Consider the following 6,000-nt stretch of genomic DNA (forward strand, 5'->3'; position numbering starts at 1 on the left):
TTGGGGTTTTGATGGGCTAGTAGATTAGGTCATGGTGGGAATTTACACTTCTTTATGGACAGTTTAAATTAAAGAGATCTATTAGGCATCTACCTGCTGTCATATATGAGCACGTTGTTAAATTGATCATTCATCGCCATCTTATTCCTTCCTACCAACATCAGAATTTGGCAATAGGAGAATCTGTCCCCTTTACAAGCTTCAGGTGTGTTACCCAACTAATGTATGCCAACTGACACATGAAATTGCCCTAGAGACTATCTTTGGACCAGGCATGGACAAGTGACCTAGATTGGACCAATCAAGCTAAGGGAAAGATCATATATCTCATGAATAGATGGTAACTAACCCTAAAAGTCTCTCATATAGTGAATGACAGGCCACAGAGAAGGCAGGAAAATATTAGTCCTTGATGCAGCTGAATCAACTCACTCTGGAAGCACGGTACCACTGGACCTCTTATCATGTAGTAGAATATTAAACTCCTCTATTGCTTAATTCACTTTGAATGAAGAATTCTGTTACTTGCAGCCAAAGTCTGCCTTAGTGATAGACAACCCATTAGATATGAAAGGAACTTATAATTGTAATCACATTCATCAGTCTTCAAAGGTAATGTATAGGACTTTTATCAATAGATGATAAGAATATATTTTTAATTACACTAAGAATATGAATAGGGATGTGAAAACTGATATATTTTCTAAGAGGTAGATTATTTCCCTCTGACTGAAAGGTATTTCTTATTTCTCTAGATCAGGGTTTTCCCACATTATGCTATTGGCATTTGGGGCTAGATAATTCCCAGTTATGGGGGACTGTCCTATTGCCTTCAGAGTGTTTAGCAGAACCCCTGGCTTCCATCCTATCAGTAGGAATTTCCCAGTTATGACAACCACAAATTTTTCCAGATATGATCAAACAAATCCTGAATGACAAAACTGTCTACTGTTCCAAATTACTACAGAGGCATATGAAAAGCAAGTCACTGGTAACAAACAGATTTTCAATTTCCTTGTGCCTCCAAAGATTTTTTCATATGCCCTTTTTCAGAATAATTTCTAAAAGTCACACTGAAGAGTTGTACAAACAAAAGCAGAAAATATGAACTCTACTTGTTTGGTCCGATGCTAGTAAAGTGGTTTATGGGCTAACCAAATATATGTCTGATTAAGTTCACAAGGTAGCAATGATGATCTCACCCTCCACTTTAGACATGTTTCTGCCAACATTTGATAGTCTCCACATGCAAGGCAGAGCAATCACTTTTTTTCAAAAAACTAGACAATTGATTACCGGGTATATCCACACCACAGTTTCAACCCCTTAGGAGGTAATCATTTTAGGATCTATCTTTATATAATGCATTTATAGTCACACAATTTGAGAACATTTAACAACAACATAAAGAAAATTATAGCTTACCGAGCATGGACTCTCATTTTGTTTGAAAAATAGTAGACTTAATACTTGCATGTGAAACATGTAAAACAACACATTATTTTCTTCTAAAAATTTTTCAAATATGTATTTTTTCAAAGGATAAAAACCATCTTTAGGGAACCAGTTAATTCTAACTTTCATCATACTAGCCTATAGCCATATAAAGCTAATTAATATATATGAATGGACTATTTCAATTGACAATAGAAATGACACAAAGAAAAATTACTTAAATCTATGGACTTGTATGTGTAGATGCAGACATCCCCATTTTCATTATCAGTTTCTTCTATTTTTGCCTTATGAATTATGTCCTTTTTCTAGAGATCTGCAAGGTCACAAAATGAAAAGATAAAAGTCTACTTCTGTGAAATCAGCTCAGAAATTTCACAAAAAGCCTTAAAGTAATAAATCATGACTCAGAGAATGTCAGGAAGTTGAAGTAGTATTCACCTTATTTGAAAACACATCTTGTTCATTCTGAGAAGTTATAACAAGGCTTTCAGACCTAGCTTCAAATCGACTATCTTTCTCCTCCATTTCTTGGTAGAGAGATGTCATGGAGTTTCTTAATTCTGCTACTCTTCTCTCTATTCCAATAGCAAATTTTTAATCATAACTTGGTAAATATTAAAAGTAGCCAATAGCCATATTTTAGTGTTGAAAATAGCATAGTCCCCTCATTAAAAAAAATCACTCAAAGGATAGAAATCAGATAAGCATGGTTTCAATGTCTGGAAACAAAATAATTAATAAAAAGAAGAGTTCCATTATACTTATGCAATTGCTATGTTTTAAATATTTAGTCTAAAATTTAAAATTTATTTTCTTAATATTTTCAAGTTATACATTAGATTCAGACCTTCAAATATATTGTCTTATTTTACATAAGGCCTATGTTTCACCCCACTAACCATACGATAAAGAATGTTGGATACAAGTAGCAGAGTCAGTAAAAGTAGGAGAATCTTTTGAAACTTACATGACCTTTGGAGAAGTGTAAGACATATTTTTATTTCTTATTCATTATATAAATGAAAAATAAAAAATTTAAATGAGCAAAATGGTGAGACTTCAAGGAAAAAGTGAAATATGAAGGATAAATAAGATTTTAATAGTAACAGACTATGAGTGTGTATGTGCATGTGTATGTGGGGAAGAGGATATGGTAAAGATGGAGGGTAAAATAAAATTCCATTTGGGAAGTCAAAGATTGGGGAAACATACATCCAATGCACCCAATAATAGTAGTCATGGAAGTAGAACTTGGATAATTTAAAGACATTTGGTGGCTGAATGTGCATATAGAGGAGTTGAAAAAGAATTCAAGGTTTCAGAACCTATTCCCTTTTGCTTTGTGAACCCATTTTCAGGGGAGATGAGTCTTTAATTTATTTATTTTAGATTTCTTAGATTTCTTGGATTTAGGCAACAGTGAAACATCTATTGGTTATGGGTAAGGAATGGTTATAATGAATAATAAAAAAATTAAAATTATAGGGAAGTTTATTTTCTTTAAAAAGTATTTAAATATTGATATTTATTATGTCACAGAGGAATATGTTCAATATTGGATGCTTTACCAACCAAGGAAGCTACATTAAAGAATTATTGTATATAAATGTAAGCTAGTTCTTGCTCCAAGAGAAATATATACGCTTAATTCTTGTACTTTAAGGTTTATTCTTTAATATCAGTAGATTAATTGGAATTTACAGAATACGTGTCTAGATTGCCTGTAAATTTCAGTCTAATTCTAATTGGAAATTCTATTTCTATTTCTAATTCTAATTCTAATTCTAATTCTAATGGAAATTCAGTCTAATTGTAGAAGTAAAAGTCCTCATGCATGTTTTTGGGAATTCTTTAGTGAGCTCAAGTTCTTACACCATTTAACAATGTTTTCCCAGAGATCCTTCTATGCATGTTAGTCACTATGAAATCTAGTCTCTAATCCTACTTTCCCAATAAAACAAGAATCATTAAAAGTATCTAGGAATATAGAAGATTTTACCTTGTAATTTGAGTGCACAGAGAAGAGGGCTTTACGTTATAATTGCAAATAACTCAGAAACAATTTCTTGATAAGCGAATTCATTCTGAACATGTTTTTTGGTTGTTCCATTCAAAAAAAAGTTTACAATAGCTCTTTACATCATCTGGAAACCACCTTTATGGCACCTCATTGACACTTCTTCTTCATCTGATGCTATTCAGTAGTAATAAAATTAATAATTAAAACATCTCTTCTGATCATTTCAAATAGAAATGATGTTTAACTATATCTGCGTTGGTCTCACTTTCTACTAGTTTATTTTTTCCTTTTTTAAAGACTTATTTATTTATTTATTTATTTATTTATTTATTTATTTATGAGAGAGAGAGAAAGCAGAGTGAGTGAGAACATGAGTGAGGAAGAAGGGTAGAGGAAGAGGCAGAAGCAGGGTCTCCGCTGAGCAGGGAGCCCAATGCAGGGTTGATTCCAAACTCAGATCATAACCTGAGCTGAAGGCAGACACTTAACTGACTGAGCCACGCAGGTGCCCCTGGTTTATTATTTTTTTTCTACACTAAGAAAGTCTACTGCCTAAAAGGAATATATGATATGGCAATAATGCCAAATAGTTCCAGAATAAACTTTACTAACAAAATGTAAAGACATTTTCTAATATTAAGACAACACTTGTTTAGAAGTATTTGATTCAAAGCTTATTAAATGAACTCCAAAATGTTTCTTTAATTTGCAGTGGGACCATCCATTAAATCCTGGTAGCACTCTCGATGATTATGATAACCAAAAAAGCCTAACACATTTAGGAGGCATTTTCTAGGATGTGGGAACTTCCCTTTGAGAACCACTTCATTAAGACAAACATAAGATAGCTTGCATGGAGTGTCGACCTCCACGCCCACCTCAGAGCTTGTCTCTGATGAAAAGCAAAACAGATCTTCTGAGAGGACAAAACTTGAAAAGGCAGATTGGTGGACAAAGACATTTTCTCCATTGCTAGGTAGCAGATATTAGTGATATCTACATAAACTAGGTCTCTGGTTCTTTCTATTCTGAAATGGGAACTTTTTTGAAAGTATACTGTCTTGTTTTCACACTTTTATATTAAGAAGAGGTAATTTAACTTATTAACACCTTAACATCAGGTGTTAAACACTAATAGACTGCATCTATATATTATTGAAACTAATGCACAATCATCTGGAGACCTACACTTGGAGATGAATTCAGAAAGATATTTTAGGTTATATTACTGGTGTGTGTGTGGTGGGGAGGTGGTGCATTTTTTGAGGCAAAGAACATTTTTGTATGTGTTTATACAAGAAAGAGAATACATCTGGATGTTGGGTACTCAGAGTGGTGGACCATTATATACATGTCTATTTGTTTTCTAGTAACTACTTCCCATGTATTCCAACAACAGTAGCTGGATTTTGCTAAGGAGTAACTCCCCCTTCTCATTTTCTTTTATATCCTTTGAAAGGGATTGAGCTCTAGTGACCACACTCCTGGGCTACAGGAATGTGCAGATAGACCCATTAGATCCAATGGTAGAAGAAGAAATGTATGCTGTGAATTCTGGGTTAGAGAAAATCACGCTGTATTTCAGGATGCCCTAGGAGCTACTAGGAAGGCCCATGTGGTTTGAATTGGGTTTATAAATGTGAAGACTGGAAAGACTTGCAGACCATACAGGGAAGGTTAAGAACTGCACAGATAGCTACTACATGGATTCATGAAGCACACTCTGCAAAGGGAGAATATATATATATATATAGAGAGAGAGAAATTGGGCTCTCCATACCCTACAAGGGCCACCAAATCCTGCACCTTTGAAGCTCAGTTAATTTCTGAGATTTTAACTTCATAAGCTAATAAATTCATCTTTATAAATGAAGTCATTCTGGATTAGACTTTGATCCTTTGCAACAAAAGCAACTGATTCACTTGCTGCTAGATATACCAGAGGAAATAAGAGCAAATATGTGTGGGAGAAGCAAAATTGTCATGATTCTGGAACAGAACAGAACCTTTGGTGAAAACAACTTGCAGGTTTCTTGACTCATCCCCCGCCTCCTAATAAGGCTTAATAAAAAGTTAATGATGAGCTCAGCCTGTTATCTTATCCTCCTTCCTCACACCCATGGTCCTGACTCACAGATCAAACCTGTTACAAAAGATAGCATTGGTGTGTATGTGTATGGGGTGAGAATGAGGGCAGGGTGAGCAGATATGGCCTTGAATTGCTTAGCTTCTGACTGTCAAAGAAATTCTATCTTTATATATTTATATACTTGATATCCAATTTAAAATTTATTAAAAATATTCAGTTATTTAAAAAAATGAATGGAAGAGAATTTTAGAGGAAAACTTATGAAAACTCTTGTGTGCAAATCCTATAACTTATAGATGTTCATTCTTCTGCTAAAAATTCACATCTAAATACTTGAAAGTTACAAACCCAGGACACTCAAAGATGAACTGAGATGTTGATCTGTTTGAACATGTTGGGATGTGGATGAGACTGTGAAATTGCATAAGTTTAA

This window comes from Nyctereutes procyonoides, unplaced genomic scaffold, assembly GCF_905146905.1.
Source record: "Nyctereutes procyonoides isolate TBG_1078 unplaced genomic scaffold, NYPRO_anot_genome, whole genome shotgun sequence".
Lineage (NCBI taxonomy): Eukaryota > Metazoa > Chordata > Mammalia > Carnivora > Canidae > Nyctereutes > Nyctereutes procyonoides.